Here is a 24,300-nt window from a genome sequence, read left to right on the forward strand (position 1 = left end):
ATACATATATATACATATATATGTATATAGTACGGGACTAAACATTGCAGAAGAATGTGATTGATAGATTCGTGGGAATGTACACATCTATGCCACTATTGATACATACTTGAACCATGGCTAAGTGGTTTCTTTCTTTCTTCACTATGAAAGTCTCTTTCATGGCTCAGAAATAGTTTCATCCATAAAAATGTTGACGTTACCTATTCTCAAAATATCTAAAAAAATTCTCATGTTGATTAGCTAAAGTATGACCTCAAATTTTGGTATATAATTCAACAAGTTTCTATCCAATATCAACACCTGGAAAATATTTATATATTGGCAGTGAGATTAGGATTCTGTTGCTATATCTTCCAGATATTTTTATTTAACATATTAATTGGGAAATAGGTGGATCCATGCATATCTAAAATGCAGAGCTTTATGCACTGGAATATAAACAAGGAATAGATAACAAATGGGAAGAAAAAATCCATAGGGATTTAAAGAAGAGATGGAATTTGTGTGGGTCTTGAAGGATAGAAACGATATGTACATAGAGAATTGTCTATACTGAGATCCCAGAAAATAAGTTATGTTTTTGCCACCAGACCCCGTGCCAGGCTGTTTCATTCTGGGTGCCTCAGAGGGGGGTCCGTGAGACCCCTGTCCGCCCTAAGGGACTCAGCCCTGGCGGCTGAAAACTTCCATAACTCAGAGGCACCACGCTCACGGCCACTCTTCAAATGTTTTGGTCAAGCATCACTCACAAGTGCATCTATTCCTGGACCACGTGGCTGCAAATGTGGCGGTGCGATATTTCAAACCACATACTCTACCCATACGCCAGTATTACTGCACCACATTTGACAGGGTTCAAAGTAGGAGGCAACCAATCTTAGAGGCTCCACATGTAACAATATGTTAGTGATCTGTTATGGAAGGGTCTAATGGTCCCTGAGTGAAACACAACAATCCTCACACTCTTCCCTTTAAGGATACTTTTTTTCTAGCATTCTCAGCAGATTTTCATAACAAACAATACAAAATATATTATTTTGGTTCTGCTTTGGTGCAGGGATTGGGTTTGGGATTGAAACATCTGAAATATGGTGGTGGGAAGGTGTAAAGGTAGTGGGACTGGGTTTTGAATATTAAATGTAATCAAATATTGTGAACTACTTTATAAAATTAAAAAAATAAAAATGATAAATTCAAAAAATAAGTTATGTTTCATAAGTCATGGTAACATTTTCTTTTTGTCCAAACTTGACATTTTTCCTAATTGTAAGTGTCACACATTTAGAGATACTTTCATCATTTTTTAAATTTAAAAATTTAAAGGCCCTCCTGTTGATCATCGATTTGCTCGAGCGGGCCCAGTAACGTCTCCATTGGAGACTTTGTTGTTACTGTGTTTGGCATATCGAATAGGTCACAGGGAGTTTGCCAGGCTCTGCTGTGCGGGCGAGATACTCTCGGTAGCTTGCCAGGCTCTCCGAGAGGGGCGGAGGAATCGAACTTGGGTCGGCCATGTTGGCTGCGTGCAAGGCAAACGCCCTACCGCTGTGCTATCGCTCCAGCCAACATTTTTTTTAAAAATTTATTTATTTATTTATTTATTTATTTATTTTGGCTTTTTGGAGCACACATGGTGATGCACAGGGGTTACTCCTGGCTCTGCACTCAGGAATTACCCCTGGCAGTGCTCAGGGGACCATATGGGATGCTCGGAATCAAACCCGGTTGGCTGCTTACAAGGCAAACGCCCTACCCGCTGTGTTATTGCTCCAGCACCCCCCCCCCCCTTTTTATTTTTAAGAAAACTAAGCTGGTTCTACAAATCGTAAACTTAACATAGCCCTTTTTTCTGAATGATAGTAGGAGTTCTTCTTGTTTGTATCCTTTCCTTGGATAACTACAACTCATTCTGAGTACTGGCCCTCAGTAATGTATACAAAAACAGAGTAAATGAGGCAGATGCTTTACTATCGTCTGCTCTTTTGAATATGCTCCATACAGAAGAGGAGATGTTGTTTGCCTCAAATTATTTAAGTACAACATTTGTCACTCTGTAATTCGCTTACCACCACCAGATACGCAATTACTTTAACGGTAAGCCACTTACATCTTAGTCAATTCTACTTTATAAAAATATGTCGGCTTTTATTTGAAGAGCTTCGATTGAAACTCTCACTTGGGAACATTCCCAAACTTTGCTAATTGCTCACTTCAAGTAGAGAAATATTTGAATTAATTTGCCTCTTGAATCTTAAGAAAAATGATTACTCATGTCATGTTTTTCATTTAAAATTATCATTTGACACTTTTTCAAGAATGAAAATTGTGAATTAGTTGGCATGGAAGGTTATAAACATTCTTCTCTTGGGCCCTGCTTTGCAACTTTGATTTATTTTATTCTTTTTTGGTGATTTCCCTGAGGATTTGATGAATTCAGCTTACACTGTCATCCTCATAAACCTGCACTGCGTCAATTTTCCTATTGTACAGGGCTCATCGGGAGATAGAAACTTAGATTATATTAAATCATATACAATGTAAGAAGAAAGATGAACATCCAGGGGAATAAGGAAATAGAGATGAAGGGTCCAAAACGTCTTCACTATGTTTTTCTGGGGTAATTTAACAGTGGCATGTACTAAGTTCATTGCTCATGTTCACTAGCTGTCCTCTATAGGTATATTCTTTGCTTTATGTGACTAGATCCAGTGCTGATTTGGAGAAACTTAGCAATGCAGAGGTTGGGAGTGTAAATATTCATTGTAGGCCTACCTTTTAATATCCTTTTCGCTCTTCTTAAAGTCTATATTGTTTTGTGGCCGGAATGATATTCTTACTATATTCACACTGTACCTGTTTGCTCCATCATTTACCCAGTCAACCCTTTGTCTATCACCATTCATAACTAAGCTCTAAAAGGAAAATCCTCCTGTCTATGATGCACAGAACATTGGTCTTCTTTGTAGCATTGACAAAAACGGTGATTGGTGATTTGATTTGAAATTGTTTTCAAACAATTTCCTTTCAATTTAAACTCCTTCAGAACAGAAACCACTATTCTCTAAACTTGTTATACACCCACCCCCTAACACATATATAAGATCCCTCAATAACTATTTGTTGAATAAGTATCAGGCTTAACATTGAAAATGAATATACACAGAAGCTCAAGATAGCATTCTTCTTGTTGAAAAAGTTCTTCACACTTTGTTTTGTTTATCTTGATATTGGGAAAAGATTAAGAGTGCTAAGGCAGATGATGAAACAGTTTTTACCGAAATATATATAATGTTAGTACTTGTCAGACTTGGATATGACTTTAGTTTCTTTCTTACAAGATGAGTGGTAGTGATATGTTGAATTTATATCCTTTTATTTCAGTATTTTGTATTTCATTAATGGGAATACATAGTATAAAGGTTGTTTGCTATTTTCTTAGCATGCAATGAGGATAAAAATGCCTAAATAGTTCTGCATATTATTTAATCTACTAAACATTTAAAAGTTATATGGTATGGCCTATTAGAATAATCACCACATATGTGGTGCATCATTGACAAAAGTGTAACTTTGCAACACAAGACTATATTGTGTTATAATGAAGATATAGTATGGTCTCAGGCAGTACTAGTTGATTTTTTTCCAACCCTTTTCCTTTAATTACAGAGCACTTATTTTTTATCATTTTGGGGCAACATCCAACAGTGCTCCTGGCTCTGTGATCAGAAATCACTCCTGGTAGGGCTCGAGGGTCTAGAATGTATGCTGGATATCAAACCAAGGCCAGCTACATAAAAGGCAACCACCCTATCATATACTCTATTACCTATCCAGCCCCACAAATCACTTTTGGTGCAAGACAGGGTAAATTAAGTTGAACTTTTTATAAAGATATTTTAAAAGCACAGAAAAACATTTATTTGAATCACTTTTCAAATCAGAAAAAAAGTTGTACTTCCTGAACACTGGACTGTTCACCATAGAAACTTGGATTTCACTGATTGCTTTTAAGATTTGCCAAGTACAAAAGTAAAGGACTACTTTGAAGCATCTCATCAAGAATCCCTTGATCAGAGGAAGTGAAATATTTTTTAAATCATTGGTACATGCTATTTACAGCCTTTGATGAAAAAAGGAAGTAGACTTTTCAGGTTTCTTATCAAATATGGTTTCATGAATTTTTCAAAATTACAGTGTTTATGCCCACTTATTAATTCTATGGAGTATTCACCATACTTCACTGCATCAATTTGCAGATTTTATACCCCTTCTTTGCAAACAAAAAGTGGGACTATACCATTACATGATGTTAGTTTTTTAAAAATGCGCCAGCCTTATTTCAAAACAGGTTATGATTATTATATGGTGAAATATGGTACAATGTGACAGCCATTCAACATGTAATTTTGAGGGAAATTATAGATCCTGACTATGATGTTAAATGGAGCATAATAATCATAATACAGTTACAAAGAGACAAGTTGTATAATGGAAGAAGGGCTTGGAACATGAATTTATTTTTGTTGTGTGGAGTAAATAAATTTAATGGAGATGAAACAGCATATATGATAAACAGAAGATAAGATAAAGATTTTCCTGCATCAAGTCATGCATATATTACTAGCAATTCTCCAAAGAGACATAATCAAAACTATGTGTATATATGTATATGTATATATGGTATATATATATAGATATATATGTATTTATATATCCCATTATATGTATATAATTTGTTCATGCAATTCTGGAGGAAGATAAACTCAACAATCTTCCATCTTCAGGTTGGAGACAAGAAAACCAGTGGTATAATGTAGTGTAAGTATATAAGTTAAGGGAGATTAGTGTTCTGGGTTACTTTCTAAGTCTGTAGCTCTGAGGACCAGTAGTGCTGTAGGCAGGAAAAATGGTGATATCCCAACCTAAGTTATCAGGAATAAATATAAATGGTTCTCCTTCCTTCCTTCCTTCCTTCCTTCCTTCCTTCCTTCCTTCCTTCCTGCCTTCCTTCCTTCCTGCCTTCCTTCCTTCCTGCCTTCCTGCCTTCCTGCCTTCCTGCCTTCCTGCCTTCCTGCCTTCCTGTCTTTCTTTCTTTCTTTCTTTCTTTCTTTCTTTCTTTCTTTCTTTCTTTCTTTCTTTCTTTCTCTCTCTCTCCTTCCTTCCTTCCTTTCTTTCTTTCTTTCTTTCTTTCTTTCTTTCTTTCTTTCTTTCCTCATTCTTTACTTTATCCTGGTCCTCAAAGGAGTGAAAAATGTTCATCACAGAAAATAATTCTACTAAGTCATTCAATTCACATCTTATCATTCAGAAATGCCCTCACAAACATACCCAGAAACAATGTTTAATCTAGGCACCCTACGACCATTGAAATTGATATATAAAATTAATTATTGGACTGCAGAGTGAGAGTGGAAGAAGTGGAAGCAAAGTGAGAAATTTCCCAGGGTCCATACAAAAGAAAGTTGGAGGTTGGAGCAATAGTACCGCAGGTAGGGTGCATGCAGCTGAATACAATAGGTGTTTGTTTTGCATGCAGCCAACCTGTCTTAGACCCATTGGATCCTGGATGACCCTCCAAGCAAACCAGGAATAACCTTTCAGCACTGAGGGGTATGTTTCCAAACTCAAACAATAACAACTAAACCCCAATCTTATAGATAAAAGTTTGTTCAGGGCTTCTTCAAGAGGGTAAACCACAGGAACTCATAGGGAACATGGTGGAAAAGGGCCCGATGGCACACTCTAGGAAGAGAGGTCTAGAGGGATAACTTGGGTTACCGCTTTTCCTCCATACAAGCAGGGATGTGGTCAACAGAATCATAGTGCAAAGCCCACAAGTATGTATGGGTAGCTCCCAGCGAACCTGCAGAAACCTAGAAGTTCACAGGGAATGGGAGACCACTCACTCAGGGACAAATGTCATCATGACATCCCAGAGACTAGAATACTCTGCTCCCAGAAGCGCATGGCCGCACCTGCAGCCATATGACATCTTATTATCTCATTCTTGCTTTGGACAACCTGGCAGGCTACCGAACGTAACCTGCACACACAGCAGAGTTTGGCAAACTCCCCATGGCGTACTCAATATATCAAATACCAGTAACAATGATGGGTCTCATTCTCCTAACCCTGAAAGAGTCTTGAATATGGCACTTTTTAAAATCTCAGGGTTAGGACGAAGGAAACGTTACTGGTGCCTGCTCGAGGCAACAAACGAACAACTGGATGATTGTGATTGTGATTGTGACATCCCAAGGGCATGGAAAGTATCAGCAAATGCAGTCCCTCCCACCTGTCTCCAACAGTGAATTGGTGAGGCATATTTGAACATTTAGGTAAATATAAGGCAGCAAATTCTTCCCAAATTGGCTTGGTCTATGTGTGTGTACAGAGCATAGATTCCCTAGAGCAAAGGCAGAGAACAGATTCTGGACCAATGTGTGAATGTGGGGTCTTTTGTTGAACAGGCTTTTGGTATTTTCCGGCTCTTAACTGAGAAGGCAGTCGGGGATGTGCTTAAATCTGAATGCCCCGGTGGGGATTAGGCATCCTGAGATCACCCTAAATTGAGACTATATCCCAAAATTTAACAGATATGAACCCAAGCCAGGTATATAGTAGTCTGAAGCACTGGAGACTGAGAACCCCTGGCTGCGAACTAATCCTTCCCAATACAGTCACTCACACAGCTAGAAACAATTTTGATCTGAAGTATAGGTTGATCACCAAGGTGGAACAAAATCACCAAGGTGGGCTCATAGGTCTCTGTGACTGCAGGCAAGTCTGAATTCTATTCATATTTTTAGGTCATGCTTGGCTGTGTTCTGGGCTTACTCCTGATTGTACTCAGGGGTCACTTCTTGAGGTTTTGGGGAGGGAATCACACACAGTTCTAGGGATCGAGCCCAGCTTTTCTGAGTGCAAGGCAAATGACTTAACTGTTTTAATATTTTTTCATCCCCTTAAGACTGAATTTTATTGATGTAACTTCCAGATACTTCAAAACTGATCAAAAGGCAGCTCTGATTGGGCAAAAACCAAATTTTATAAGTGGAATAACTGGGTTGAGTCAGTGAGTACTCAAGAGTTTCACCCTTAGCTCCTATGGTGCACCAGGAATAATGAAAACAAGGAAGGAATTCAGCCCCAACAGAATTCAGCCCCAATAGTGAATGGGGACAGAAGCTCAGTAAGATTTTCAACTACTTCAGAATTGTCAAAACTGTCCAAGGAAGACTTCAAAGTAAAAGTCCTTCTGATGTCCAGAGAAACAGGGAACTAATTAGAAGGAAAAGATCAATAAGCTTGAGTGAAGTCTGATGCTAAGAATAAAGGCGCTTATTTAAATAGAAATAACAGAGCTAGAAAATACAGTTCTGGCACTTGGCAGCAGAATGAAAGAAGGTAAAACTCAAATCAGCAATCTCAAAAACACAGTACATGATGTTATGGATAAAAATAGAAGAAATTTTTTTTAAAAAATAAAGAGATATTGGGAGGTGTATTTGCAACATTAAAGAGGAAAAGTCTCCACATCATAGGAATATCAACAGAGGAAAGAAAGGTGAAGAATTGCTGATGGAAGAGGTAAAAGCTGAACATGTTTCCCATCTAAGGATAGAAATATGTGTACTTATGTAGGATACCCAAAGAGCCCAAAATAAATGTAATTATAAGAATATACAGACATTTTAAAACCAAAAGAAAAGTATTAAAGAAAGAAGTAGCACTGTAGCACTGTTCTCCCGTTGTTCATCAATTTGCTCGAGCAGGTCCAGTAACGTCTCCATTGTGAGACTTCTTGTTACTGTGTTTGGCATATTGAATACGTCACAGGGAGCTTGCCAGGCTTTGCTGTGCGGGCGAGATACTCTTGGTAGCTTGCCGGGCTCTCTGAGAGGGGCAGAGGAATCGAACTCGAGTTGGCAGGGTAGGCCGAGTGCAAGGCAAACTCCCTACCCCTGTGCTATCACTCCAGCCCAAAGAAACAAGTAGACTCCTCAAATAAATAAAAAGACTCATATATAAAAAACATCATATGGGTCACTTCAGATATCTCAAATAAAACTTATTAAGCAAAAAAGAGAATGGAGTGCTATATTTCAGCTACTGAATAAAAACCTCCAAACATCCTCTCCTGCCAGATTATAGCTCAGGTTTGAAGGAGCAATCAAAGCATTTGCAGACAAATAGCAATTGAAAGAATTTCTTACCTCTAGAACAGTTATGAAACAAATATTCAATGTCCTCCTACAAAAATCAATGAACCACAATTGGAAACAGACTAATATATAAAAGATGTAAAATATAGGAAAATGGAAAGTATTTAAATTGAACTATAGTCTTAGCTCTAGACATATGTGCTTTAAATATGAAAGAAGAAATAACCTTAGAACTTCAGATTAAAAGAGCAACCTCTAAGCAAAAACATTTGGAAGAAAGTAGCAAGGGGAAGATGTAAGCAAACCATTATATTCCAGGGCTGTATCAAAATGCAGATAGAGAAAATAATGTGATGCTAAAGTAACAATTCAAACTGCAAAAGTGCCCAATATTTTATCAGAAAAATGACAATAAATTTCCTTTGTGTTAATAATTTCTATAAATGTCAATGGGAAGAAGTCCTCCATCAAAAGTCATAGAGTGGATGGATGAATCAGTCACACTATCTTGTCCTCCCGTTGTTCATTGATTTGCTCGAGCGGGCCAAGTAACATCTCCATTTTGAGACTTGTTACTGTATTTGGCATATTGAATACATCACAGGTAGCTTGCCAGGCTTTGCCATGCAGACAAGATACTCTCGGTAGCTTGCCGGGCTTCTGAGAGGGGCAGAAGAATCGAACCCAGCTCTGCTAGGCTAGCTGCGAGCAAGGCGAATGCCCTACCACTGTGTGAGCAAATTATAACCTTCTGCTGATTATAGGAGGCACACTTAAACTCTCAATGATAAACTATAGGCCCAGAACAAAAAATAAGCAAACATCTAAACAAATGGGAAACTACTAAAAAGTCAATGGGTATCCAAATTTGCATTAGATAAAATAACACACAGACTAAGATATAGAAATAGGCACCACATATGGATTTAGGGATTAATAGAAGATTTAACTCTTATTATCACATATGTATCTAATAAAGAGTCAGTAAAGTATACGAAACAACTACTGATAGAGAAGTTACATTGATGATATCACAATAGTAGTGGTGGCATTGACATTTTACTCTTGTCATTGGACAGATCAACCTGACAGAAGATAAATAAGAAAGCAAGACATCTAAATGAGGAATTGAAAGAACTGGGATAAAAACTCATACCAGGAACTTCCATGACCAAAAAACAAAATACATATTCTTCTTCAGGGCAAATGGACCATCCTTCAGCATTAACCACATGCTGGGACATAAAAATTGCAATAAAATTATGAAAATATGAATAATATTAACTCTCTGTTAAGAACAAAATGCTATAATTGTAGAAATTTACCATGAAAAATTCATGAACCATGAAGACACTGGAAATTAAACAATATACCATTGGACAACTTTTGGTCAAAGAGGTAATTACAGAACAAATAAAATAAAATAAAATAAAATACAGAAAATGAAAAGATTTCCAGAAAAAAATGAGAATGAAGACACAAAATATCACACCTATGGTATTTAGCACAAGCAATAATGAGAGGTAACTCATAGAAATAGAAATAAATGAAATAAAATGAGAGGGGAAATGTTTCAACAGATATTTCAGAAATATGAAAAATCTTATAGGTTACTATGCGTAACGATGCTAGACTGGAGAAATTAGAAGAAACGGATTTTCAGAATGATAAAATCTCTCAAGTATAAACAGACCAATAACAAATATGTATATTAAAATAATAACTAAAAGCCCCCCCAATCCAAAAATTTACCAGTTAAGGACAGGTTCACTGTAACAATCTATAAAACCCTCACACAAGGCTAGTTATTATATTCCCCAAACATGTACAACATATAAAATGGGAATTGTTCTTATCAACTTCTGTGAAGCTAGTACTACCCTACTACCAGAATTCCAGGAAAATAGTAAAAGGGAAAAATAATTAAGAAAGAACCAAATTAAACAATATTTAAAAGGATAATAACCCATGGTCATGAAAGATTCATCTCAGGGATGAATATACAGAATATATAGTATGGTTCAATATATAGAAAATGATTACTGTGGCATATTATTCCAATAAAAGGAAATATCCCCACACACAGCACAGTGGTAGGGCATTTGTCTTGCTCGGGGCTGGCCCAGCTCAGCCGGGTTCAATTCCTTTGCCCCTCTCGGAGAGCCTGGCAAGCTACCGAGAGTATCTCACTGCATGGCAAAGCCTGGCAAGCTACCCGTGGCGTATTCAATATGCCAAACACAGTAACAACAAAGTCTCACAATGTAGACATTACTGTGCCTGCTGGAGCAAATCAATGAACAACGGGAGGACAGTGCTACAGAGAGTACAATTTTGTCATATCGATAGAGAAAAATTTTGACAAATTCAACATCCATTCATTTACAGTAAAATATCTCAATAAAATAGGGAAGGAAGGAAGTATCCTCAAGATACTAGCGGTCACTTACAACAGACCCAACAGTTAATATAATATTCAATGACGTAAAGCTTAAAACCTTCCCTCTAAGATTAGTTACAAGGCAAGATTTTCCATTTTGCTATGATTATTCAACATAGTACTGGATGACCCAGTCACACTAATCGGATAAGTTAAAGAAATAAAAGCATACAGTGTTGATCTAGCACACTTCAAAAAGAAGTTAAACTTCCACTATTTGCAGGTTGATACAATAATGTGTATGAAGACACTGAAGACTTCACCAAAAAAAAAGTATTAGGAAAAAAAAGACATAGTAAAGTATCATGCTAAAATATGTATCGCTTCACTTGTATCACTTGTCCTCCTGTTGATCATTGAGTTGCTCGAGCGGGTGCCAGTAACTTCTCCATTTGTCCCTGTCGCCTGCTAGCATATTGGAGGCTCTTTCAGGGTCAGGAGAATGAGACCCGTTGTTGTTACTGTTTTTGACATATCAAATACACCACGGGGAGCTTGCCAAGCTCTGCTGTTTGGCAGAGATACTCTCAGTAGTTTGCCAGGCTCTCCGAGAGAGATGTAGGAATCGAACCCAGGTCAGCTGCGTGCAAGGCTAAGGAATTGCAAACAATCGATTACTACTTGGAAAAAACAGCAGCAAAATATGAGGCAGACAAGCAGATAGGTTAGGTTAGGAAGAATTTCTAAGATGTTCTTAGCTTTTTCGTATAAGTCTAAAAGCTAATTAGAAATTAAAGGATTTTAAGGCAGAGAAATGTGACATTATATTTCAATTTTAGGAAGTTATTTCCTGATGATATACAGAGCAGTAGCTCTTATGCTGTAGTGTTTTACATAATCAGCTAAGAAACTTATCACTTGATCACTTGATCACTTGACATTCCGTTACTCATCTATTTGCTTGAACGGGTGCCAGTAACATCGTCATTTGTCCCTGTCGCGTGCTAATGTAGCCCAGTGGCATCTGCTTGCTCCAGGAACACAAAGAACCTCAAACCAATCCTTCAGGGTCTTGACAAAGAAGTCTGATCATCTTATAGGTGGGCAGCCACGCAATCTTCTGATGTCCTATGGAATCTAGTTCGTAATGGCTCTAGTCCAGTGGTTATCTCAAACTCGCATTACATGTCCAGACATCTGATTTTCGAAGCTTTGGCAAATGAGACAGCGTCTCTGATTCTTTATCTTCAACAGAAGTCGGAAACCCGGATTCTTTCTCTCATTTGAGTGAAGATTGGTACTCTAAGCATAGCTCTTTCGATTCCTCAATAAACACCTCATCGGCAGACATCCACTACCTCCACTACCTCCACTACCCAGCCACCGCCATGCTCCAGGCCGCTTTCCGGACGCATCATAAGACACTTAATACCCATCTTCCAAGATTACCGCACCATATTTGATGGGGTGCAAATATGATTTGAACCATGGGAACACCTGCAAGGGCGATTAGAGGCCACCCTAAAAGCCTCTATCCCTCTCGGAGAGCCCGACATGCTACTGAGAGTGTCCAGCACACATGGCAGAGCCTGGCAAATTATTCGTGGTGTATTCGATATGCCAAAACCAGTAAATACAATGGGTCTCATTCCCCTGACCCTGAAAAAGAAATTTATAAAATGAAGAATTTTGAAACTTTAAAATAATTTTACTTGAATTACTTTACAAAGCTGTTCATGATTGGGTTTCAGTCATGCAATATTACAACACCCCTCCCTCCCCCACTGAATAATTTTTAACCTTATTCACCAAGGAAGTATGTGACTGATGACTATGAATTTTAAAAATCCCTTATAATTTCTTTTAAATATCTTTATAGTTATCATCGATTTAATTGTCTTTATATCAGTCTGGGAGCAATTCTGAGTCAAAGAGATTGAAAAGATTAATGTTGTTGAAGATAGTAGAATACCACACTGTAGAATGAAGTTCAGAGATTGTACTTCTCTAAGTTATGGGTTGAATAAGATGAAGGCTTTTGAGATGGCAGATCAATACTTAATAAATTATGAATACCTAGCTTCAAGGAATAATATTTCAAGATTCGTTTATGAGAGATGTTGTGGCATAAGATCAAGGGTTCACTGGTAATCAGGTGGGGTACCTTGCCAAGACTTCCCACTGTTTTATGCATTGCCCTTCTCAGGGTCAGATATGATTTCAATTGACTTACTGTGTACGTGCAGAAACTGGTGACCCCAGGTGTTGGAAAAAGAGGCTTGAAAAACCTTGGAGCCAGTTAGGATTCTCTAGAGATGGATAAAACAGTTCCTAGCCAGAATAAGCATGAATTTTTTAATTGTTTCCAAATAAAAATGATTCAGAATTAAGGAAAAAAAGTTTTAAAACACAATATATAGAGGTTGAAGAAATAGTATGGAGACTAAGGTGGTTGATTTATATAATATTCAACCCTTGTTCAACGCCAATGCACCGCATATGGCCCCCGAGCACTATCAGGAATTATTGCTGAGCACTATTGGATGTGGCTAAACACGACCCCCCCCAAAAAAAAGAACATTTACCCTGTTTTAGTCACTCAATAGATCACTACTCATAGTGATAAGTGATAAGTCCACCATATCACACAGCGCTATTGAACTTATGTGGAGGAGGTGAGAAAGAATTGGGATACAATTAATCCTAGGTACATAGTCTTACTATCATTGAGTCTGTTTTTCACATATGTCTTTGAAATAAAACTTTGATACATATTTATTTACTTGATATGGAGAAATATTTTAATACTACTCAGGATCATTATAAATAGAGGCAAAAAAGTATAGTCAAAGTGACATCTGCAATTGTTTGTTCATTGCAGCACTCTTTACAATAGCCAGAATCTGGAAAAGACCTGAGTGCCCGAGAACAAATGATTGGTAAAAGAAACTTTGGTACATTTACACAATGGAGTACTATGTAACTGTTAGAAAAGACAAAGTCATGAAATTTACATACAAGTGGTACTACATGGAAAGTATCATGTTAAGCGAAATGACTCAGAAAGAAAGGGATAGACATAGAAAGATTGCATTCATCTGGGGAACATAAAGTAACAAAATAGGAGACTAACACACAAGAATGGGCCAAGATTAGTACCAGTAATTTTACTCCATGGTTTGGAGGCCAGCCACACGTGCTAGGGGAAAAGGTAGCTCAGATAGAGAAGGGAACACCAAATAAAGGTGTTGGGAGGATCCTCCCAGTATAGGAGAAGCATGCTGAAAGTAGACTATAGACCAAACATGATTGTCACTCTTTGCCTCTTTTGCAAACCACAACACCCAAAAGGAGAGAGAGAGAGAACAAAAGGGAATGCCCTGCCACAGAGGCAGGGTGGGATGGGTGGATGGGGGGGAGGGATACTGGGATCTGTGGTGGTGAGGAATGGGCACTGGTGGAGGGATGGGTATTTGATCATTGTATAATTGAAACCCAAGCACAAAAATTTGAAAGTCTGCAACTGTACCTCATGATGTCTCACTAATAAAAATTTAAAAAAAAAGAAATTCTACCTTCACTGTAGCAAACATTTTAATTGGATAAAAATAGATAATATAGTTTTTCTTGTCAAATGAATATTCTGCATTTATTGATATGATTATTTTATTAATTATAACAAATATTAATAAATGAGGGTCAGAGGAACATTCCATACATATGTTAAGTCATTGACCACAAACCCACAAAGGTGAAAAAGTGAAAACATTCCTTCTAAGATCAAGCACAAGGAAAGATTTCCCAGTCTCAACTCTATGATTCAATATAGCATTGGAAGACTTTGCCATAGCAAATATTAGAGATATTAAGGTGATTCAGATTGAAAAGTAAAACTCTGACTTCTTGCAGATGGCATGATAATATACTTACGAAAGCCTCTCAGAACTCTATTCATAATGCACCTAGAAATGATAGCCATCTACAGTAAATTAGGTACAAAATCAATGTGCAGAAATCCATGACTTTTATATATGCAAATAATGAAAGAAAAGACAGAAAGCTTTTAGAGTCCCATTCACAATTGTGTGTCAGAAAATCTAGAAATCATTTTACAAAATAAATGAAAGACATGCAAGAAAACTATAAATAATTACTAAAGGAAATAAATGAGGGAGGGAAACATGAAAATACAACTATTCATGGATTGGTAGGACTTATATTGTTAAAATGACAGTCTTGCCCAAAACATTATACAGGTTTAATATAATCTCTATAAATATACAAATGACAATTTTATTTTTTTATTTTTTTTAATTTTTTTGGTCTGTTTTATTAGTGAAACACCATGAGGTACAGTTATAGACTTATAAGTTGTTGTGCTTGGGTTTCAGTTATACAAGGATCGAGTACCCATCCCACCACCAGTGCCCATTCTCCACCCCCACCAATCCCAGTATCCCTCCCACCCCCATCCCCCATCCCACCCTGCCTCTGTGGCAGGGAACCCCCTTTTGTTCTATCTCTCCTTTTGGGTGCTGTGGTCTGCAGAAGAGACATTGGGTGGCAATCATGTTCTGCCTATAGACGACTTTCAGCATGCATGTCCCATCCTGGGCGGATCTTCTCAGCACCCTTTATTTAGTGCTCCCTTCTCTATCTGAGCTGCCTTTGCCCCTAGAGTGTGTGGCTGGTCTCTAAGCCATGGAGTGAACAACCTGGTATTTATCAAAGCTGTTCTTGGGTGTTAGCCTCTTATTTTGTTACTTCATGTTACCCAGATGAATGCAATCTTTCTATGTCTGTCCCTCTCTTTCTGACTCATTTCGCTTAGCATGATATTTTCCATGTAGTACCACTTGTATGTAAATTTCATGACTTCATTTTTTCTAACAGCTACATAGTACTCCACTGTGTAGATGTACCAAAGTTTCTTTAACCAGTCATCTGTTCTTGGGCACTCAGGTTTTTTCCATATTCTAGCTATTGTAAACTGTGCTGCAATGAACAAACAAGTGCAGATGTCACTTCGACTACATTTTTTTGCCTCTCTGGAGTATATTACCAGGAGTGGTATTGCTGGGTCAAATGGGAGCTCGATTTCTCATTTTTTGAGAATCGTCCATACTGTTTTCCAGAAGGATTGAACCAGTCGGCATTCCCACCAGCAGTGAAAGAGGGTCCCTTTCTTGCCACATCCGCGCCAACACAGGTTGCTTTTGTTCTTTTGAATGTGGACCAGTCTCTGTGGTGTGAAATGATATCTCATTGTTGTTTTGATCTGCATCTCCCTGATGGTTAATGAGGTAGAGCATTTTCTCATGTGCCTTTTTGCCATTCATATTTATTCTTTGAGAAAGTCTCTGTTCATTTCGTTGTCCCACTTTTTGATGGGGTTGGACGTTTTCTTCTTGTGGAGTTCAACCAGTACTTTTTATATCCTTGATATCAACCCCTTGTCAGATGTGTATTTGGAGAATATCCTTTCCCATTCTGTAGACTGTCTTTGTATTTTGGTCACTGTTTCTCTTGAGGTGCAGAAGCTTTTTAGTTTAATATAGTCCCATTTGTCTATCACTGTTTTCACTTGCTTGGCCAGTGTTGTGACATACCATTAGTTTCAATATCATGGAGGGTTTTGCCAACTTTGTCTTCAATGTACCTTATGGATTCCGGTCTGATGTTGAGGTCTTTGATCCATTTTGATCTTACTTTTGTACATGGTGTTAGGCAGAGATCTGAGCCCATTTTTTTGCATGTACCAGTCCAGTTTTGCCAGCACCATTTTTTAAAAAGGCTTTCCTTACTCCACTTTGCATTTCTTGCTCCTTTATCAAAGATTAGATGATCATATGTTTGAGCGGAGATGTCAGTATATTCAACCCTCTTCCATGGGTCTGCAGCTCTGCCACAAATGACATTTTTAAAGACATAGATAAAATGATGTTGAAATTTGTATGAAGCAAAAACTTTCTACCTGCCCCAAAATAGCCAAAATAATCCTAGGGAAAAAGAAACTAGGAGGCTTTTATCTCCCTAACTTTACCCTAACTTTAAACTATACTATAAAGATGTACTAATCAAAACAGTGTGGCACTGCAATAAAGACACATTCTCAGACCATTGCAATAGAACTTAGAATCCAGAAACAGACATGAAGGTATATAGACAGTTAATGTTTTTTTTTTTGGCTCTTTGGGTCACACCTGGCAATGCACAGGGGTTATGTCTGGCTCTGCACTCAGGAATTACTCCTGGTGGTAGCCCAGGGGACCATATGGGATGCTGGGAATCGAACCCAGGTCGGCCACGTGCAAGGAAAATGCCCTACTTGCTGTGTTATCACTCCAGCTCCTAGACAGTTAATCTTTAATAAAGGAGAAAGAAGTATGATGTGGAGCAAGGAAAGACTTTATCAACCACGTTGGAAAAACTGGTTAGTCACATGAAAAATAATTTATACCCCTTTCTAACATCATGCACAGAAGTTAAATAAAAATGAAATAAAGACCTAAACATAATACCTGAATCTGTAGATTATGTTATGTAAAACGCAGGTATAACTCTTCATTACATTGAATCTAGAAGTATCTTCAATGATTCAATGCCCATCAGTCAATGCAAGGTAAAATAAGAACAAACATTGCTATATCAAACTCAGGTGCTTTTTTGCTATATCAAATCAGACACTTTTTCATTACAAAATAAACAATGAACAGAAAAAAAGACACCCCACAGACTGAGAAAAAATATTTCCAACCACCTATTTGACAAAGGGTTAATATACAAGATATATAAATCACTTGTAGAACTGAACAAGAATAAAAACAAGTAACCCCATAAAAATGGGGGGAACATATAAACATAAACTTTCTCAAAGATGATGTGTAAGTGGTCAAAAGCTATATAGAAAAGTGTTATGACTCACTTATCATCAGGGAAATGCAAATAAAATGAAGTATCTTACACCAGTGAGAGTGGCAAATACAACAAAGATAAAAATAATCAGTCTTGGCATGGATATGAGGTGAAAAGTGCTCCTTGTACACTGCTGGTGGGAAAGAAGACTGGTACAGTATTTTTGGAAAGTAATATGGACACTTCTCAAAAACTTAGGGATTGAGCTTTCACATGAGTCAGAAATTCTACTTCTTAGCATCTACCCTGAAGGCCCCAATACTCTCTTCAGAAAGGACTTTTGCTTTCCTCTGTTTATTACAGCACTGTTCACAGTCTGGAAACTATCCAACTGTCCCAGAATCGATGATTGGATAAACAAACTATGGTATATAAATACAATGGAATACTATTTGGCTATAAGAGAAGACAACTTCATACAATTTTCCAAGTGACATCAGTCAGAAAGACAGGAACAGAAACATAAAGACATCCCTCATACATGTGATATAAAGAAACATAGTAAGGAAATATTAATTGTTCAAAAGCAACAGAAACTGCGAACTGGTCTTTAACAGGAAGCATACCCTGACATGGGTAATTGGAATAATATAACAGGATGGTGTGGGAGCCAGACAATTATACAGTGGGGGAGGGAGGCTGACATTGTTGGATGGTGTGTTGCATGAATGTTTTATGGATGAAACCCTACTATTAAAAGGATTGTTTATCATGGTACTTAAAATAAAACTTTTTAAAAGAGTGCTTAGAATAATATTTGATGAGATAAATGAATAGCCCATACCCCACAATTAATTACTATATTTTGAATTTACATACTCACATTTTTCTTTTCCTCTTTCTATATGTTATGTACATATAAAAATTTCTTCCATATCGTCTATAATGGGCTGGAGCGATAGCACAGTGGTAGGGTGTTTGTTTGCCTTGCAAGCGTCAGGCCCAGCTGAGCCAGATTCGATTCCTCTGCCCTCTCGGAGAGCCTGGCAAGCTACCGAGAGTATTTCGCCTTCACAGCAAAGCCTGGCAAGTTACCCGTGACATATTCGATATGCCAAACACAGTAGCAAAAAGTCTCACAATGGAGACTTACTGGACCCGCTTGAGCAAATCAATGAGCAACAGGAGGGCAGTGTTACAGTGCTGCAGTTATGTCTATAACTACATCTTATTATAGTAAATTCACCATTTTGAATTTTGCTTCAGTATCAGTTTGGTAGGGTTCCCAGAACAAAATATCTACATAATGGAATACCATTCAACTGTTAGGAAAAACAGAGTCATGAAATTCTCTTATAATGAATGGACATTGAGAGTATCATACTGAGTAAAATGAGTCAGAAGGAGAGTGAAAGACAGAATGATTAACTCATTTGTGTGATGTAAAACACATAAATATCAGATTAATACGCAAGGACAGTAAAAGCATGGGTCTGGAGGATCGGTCCATGTTTGGGAGCCTGATTCAAGTCCAGAGGAAGAAGGCAGTTAGAATAGAGAAGGGACCACTATCAGAAGGATAGTTGGAAATGATCACTCTGGATAAGAACTGCATGCTGAAAGTAGGTAAAGAAACAAACATGATAACTTCTTGGTATCTGTATTGCAAACCATAATGTCCAAAAGCAGAGAGAGAAAGAAGGAAAATGCCTACCATAGAAGCAGACTGGGGGAGTAGAGTTGCAGGAGGGAAACTGGGAACAACTGGTGGAGGAATGGATGTTCAAACATTATATGACTGAAACCCAATCAAGAACAGCTTTGTAACTGCATCTCATGGTGATGCAATAACGACGACGATGATGATGATGGTGATAATAATAATTATTATCTCACAATTGTGACTGGTAGAAGTTCAAAATCAAGTTGTTTCTAAGTCTTTTCTTATAAGCATCATGGGAAATGGTTTGGAGCAGTAGTACTGTGAATGGGGCGCTTGCCTTGCATGCAGCCTACCAGGATTCGATTGCCAGCATCCTATTGCCCCGCAAGCCACCAGAAATGATTCTTGAATGCAGAATCAGGAGTAACCCCTGAGCACCACCAGGTGTGGCACCCAAAATAAACAAAGAGCCCTTGAAAAATGAATTCTGTCCAGGTTTCTTCTCTTGTTTGGTAGATGACTGTATTTTCATTGTGTTTTCATGGTCTCTTACTTCTGTATGTGTGTTGTCTCCACATGTCCTGTTTTTATAAGGACATCAGTTATGTTGAATTGGTATACAAGCTTTAGGTCACACTTTTATCTTCATTACATATTTTGAGACACTAGTTCAAACCACAGTTAATCTCAGAAATATTTGGTATTAACAATTCAATATATATTGCTTGAAAAGAGTTGCACAATACAGTCCACAAAAGATTCTTTTCTCAGTTCTTTCCTCCATGCTCTTTCTTTCAAAATGCGAAACATTTTCTCTTTGATTGTCACCTCTGCAGGAAAACATGTTTTGATGGAGAGCAGAAAGTTCCATTAGGTTAATGCACTGGAATGTGCTTAACCAGTTCTTCAAATCTGGGCCTTTTAGGATGTTTTCAGGTTTGCCATTGTTATAGGTATTGCTTCATTAAGCATCTTTGTGCACATAGCTTTTCTGCTTCCCCTAAATTATTTTCTTAGAATGAGTCACCAAGAGTAGAATTACTGGGTCATTTTTATTGTTCATAATGCATAGTGCCATATTTTTTTTTACAAATAAGCTATGTCAATTTATGTGGCTACCAGCACCATCTGAATATTCTGATTTTGACACAATTTCATCACTTGGTGCTATATGGTTTAAAACTGCTAATTTAAAAGATGTAGCACATTGTGGCAATTCACTTTTAATTTGTATTCTCTAAGTTACTACCAAGGTTATTTACTGTATTTACTGTTGGTTTCCTGTCAGAAATTAGAGACGTTCATAGAAAATATCAGAAAATGTTTTATTCAAGCATTATTTACAGAAATCATACAATTCAAGTTAATTTATTCATTAGCAATGCTCCTTTAGGAAAGTTTTTATAATCACCTACTCTGTGTCATACTATGTAAGGTGGAAAAGATGCAAAGGTTGGTAGAAATCTTTTGTCCAGATTAAGAGGTGTTTATCCGCCTGTTACAAGCTTTTCAGGAAAGAGAAGTTTTAATAGGTACATAACAATGACACAGTTGGGTTTAAATTGATCAGTGACCTGTATCAGGATCCTAGTTGATGGTAAACACATTCAATATTGGTATTTAAGGCTGGAGAGATAGCACAGCAGGTCATGAGCTTGCCTTGCATGAGGTCAACTCTGGTTCAACCACATGTGGTCCCCTGAGCACAGTCTCAGAAAAAAAATTCAAATCACCACCAAGTATGGGCTTCCCTAAACAAAAAGTGACTGTTTATCGGGGCAGAGAGAGAGTAGAGAGTAAGGTGTTTTCCCTGCCTATAGGTGCCTGCCTTGGGCTTGATCTTTACAAACACACAGTCCCCTGCACAATCCCAGGAATGACCCCTGAGGGCAGAAATAGGAGTAAGCCCTGAGCACAGCCAGGTGTAAACCAAACACAAAAACAAACAGAAATGGGTGTTTAATGACAGTTTACCTGGATCTAAACTGACAAAGGGATGTGCTAGAGGCCTTGGGGGCACTTCAGTGAGGTGATTGGGCAGTAACTTTGCACATCAATAATAGGAACTTAAACTCTATTGTAACCGTGTTTCTTAAATTATAATAATCTTTAGAATTTGTAATAAGATTGCAAATAAGTAAAGACACAGTAACCAATATGAAAAGTGAAAAATGGGCACTGGTGGAGGGATGGGTACTTGATCATTGTATAACTGAAACCCAAGCACAAAAATTTGTAAGTCTACAACTATACCTCATGGTTTTTCACTAATAAATTTTTTTTCAAAAGTGAAACATCATATAACACAGCAATGGTGGAAACCCCATAGCTCTTATCACCTTTAGGCCTAATAAAAAACAATAAAAGGCAATCAGTGCAAGAAGAGAGTGAGGGTTACAGAATAGGGGTTACCATATAAGAGCCTTTGGTAGATGAATAAAGACATGCCAAACATCCCTATCCTGCCAACTTTCCCTGTCAAATCTCTTCAATATTCTGATTATGAAACCATCAGTGTTGTCCCTTGCTCAAGTTCAACGATGCAGGGGCTTGTGTGGAAAGTGCGATTTTCACTTAGTAGAGTAAGGTTAGAATAATGAAACCAATGCAGAGTACATAGAGATAGCCAGGAAATTACTGACCTTTTTTATTTGAAAGAATCTCTGCCATCACTCATAACATTCAAAATGATCCTCCTTATGTAACATTTTACAAGTATATTGAGTTTAATTGACAAAAAAATTGCTGTAATGGTTTGAAGTAGAAATGTTGATGATTTAGTACCTGTACACTTGTGTACACACATGAAATTATCATCATAATCAAGATAATGAACATTAATAGCAACAAGGGAAATTTTATCGATTATAATTTAGAAGAATCAGTGACAAAAATCCTTTCTTGAAGGAAATTAATGACTCTGAGACAAGTATAAAGAACTTTTTTATGTGGGCTGAAAAAAAGAAAAAAAATTAGACACCCTACAGAATCCTATTGCTGTCATTCTGTTCTAGATTTTGAGTTATTAAGAGAAAGCTTTTCATTTATTTGATTTGGACTTTATTTTCATCCCTGGATGAACAATTGTGACCAAGTTATCAGAATTATTTAGTTTTGGCAAACTGTTGGTTGTCTAGGCATCTGCATGTTGGGACCACTTTCAGAGCAAAGGACAATTGTCAGCTGGAACAATATTTCAAGTGGTGTTTATTATATGGTAATAAAGGTTGAGACACCCCCAGTCAAAGAAAATATGCACCTTATTTCTCTCTTTTACTCTGTATCACATTTACCTTAAAACTTAAACTCTAAACATTAAGCTGTTTTTGTCTGGTAGGAAATGATAAAACCTTACCTTTCCCTAGCCCATTATTTGCCATTATTTTTATATTGTTTTATATTGTGCCCTACGCAAACAAGATGAGAACACTATTCAGGTCTCCCAAAGAAGAATAGAAAGAGCTATGCTTGGAATATCAAGAATCAGGGACTCTGTCTCATTTGCCAAGGTGTCAAAAATCAGATGGGCTGGTCACGTAATGAGATTTAAAGACGACCGCTGGACTAGAGCTGTTACCGACTGGATTCCACGGGATGTCAAAAGACCGCGTGGTCGCCCACCTTCCAGATGGTCAGACTTCTTCGTCAAGATCATGAACAATCGGTTTGAGGCCCTTCATGTTCCCGGAGCGAACAGATGCCATTGGGCTACACTAGCACGCGACAGGGACAAATGGAGACGTTACTCGCGCCCGCTCGAGCAAATCGACTACTAACGGGAAGTTAAGTGATTAAGTGATTAAGTGATTTTTATATTGTTAAATTTGTTGTTCATTATTGAAACGTTCTGCTTCAAAGTAGCACTGTAGCACTGTCCTCCCATTGTTCATCCATTTGCTCGAGTGGGCCCAGTAACATCTCCATCATGAGACTTGTTACTGTTTGGCATATTGAATATGTCACGGTAGCTTGCCAGACTTTTCTGTGTGGGTGAGATACTCTCGGTAGCTTGCCAGGCTCTCCGAGATGGGTGGAGGAATTGAACCGGGGTCTCCCCAGGTAGGCCGCATGCAAGGCAAATGGCCTACCCACTGCGCTATCACTCCTGCTTCAAAGTAAGTGCTACAAAATTTTTATATATGCTTGATTCTAACTTTAGTAACACACACACACATACACACGTGCCCCTTTATTTCCCCTTTTTTTGCACTACATTTTATTGAGATACTGTGATTTACAATACTGTTCATGATTATTTTATGTATACATTGCTATAATACCACACCCACCACCATAGATTTTGCTTCCCTCCACCAAGGTACTATATAGCCTGCTATAATATTCCTTCCACTTCTTGAGTTCTTTGGACCAAATCTCCAGTTCTGCGGTTTTTGGCCATTGATGTTCCCTTATTACATACCTCACAGGAGAGAGATCATTCTGTATCTGTTACTTTCCTTCTGACTTACTTCACTCAGCATGGACCTTATAATGTTATCCATAGAGTGGCAAACTGCATGATTTAATCCTTTCTTACTGTTGTGTAATAGTCCATTGAGTAAATATACTACAACTTCTTGATCCACTCATTTGTGGTTGGAGATTTGAATTGCTTCCAAATTTTGGTTATTTTATTAAATGCTGCAAGGAATATAAGACACACCTTCTATTTTTAGGATTCTTTGTATGCTTGCTATTTTCCTTTTGAGGAAACTTTTTCTATAGGGAACTGTTGATATGATATAATAATATTTTGGAAGTAGAGGACTTAGATTATATGAGTCACCAGTAGTTTTGTGAATGAAGAACAGGAAAAAGTAAATTCTTGACTTGTGCTTATTTTGGTACTTACACAGACTAAAGGGGGAAATGTTAAAGATACTAACAATAAACTATATTTCGCCATAATATGAATAAAATCAAGCTCAACTTATTTATGATTTTAATGGGAATTGCTACCTTCTACAAAAGATATGTCAATTAGTTTTTCTTTTCACTTCCAAACACCACACTACAAGGCACTGTACTAACAACAAAAAAGAAAAAGTGACCCTTAACTGCAGGAAGAAACATTTTGTTTCTTGGGATATTGAATGGGGTATTGAGTTGTCAGAATGGGCATCTAAGGAGTCAGTGCTCTATCTTGTTTCTTGGAGCGATCCTTACATTTGAAGGGCAAATAATCATACTTCATACCAAACTGTACTGGTCCTATACAAACAACCATCAAGGGA

This window comes from Sorex fumeus, unplaced genomic scaffold, assembly GCF_029834395.1.
Source record: "Sorex fumeus unplaced genomic scaffold, SorFum_2.1 ptg000075l, whole genome shotgun sequence".
Classification (NCBI taxonomy): Eukaryota; Metazoa; Chordata; class Mammalia; order Eulipotyphla; family Soricidae; genus Sorex; species Sorex fumeus.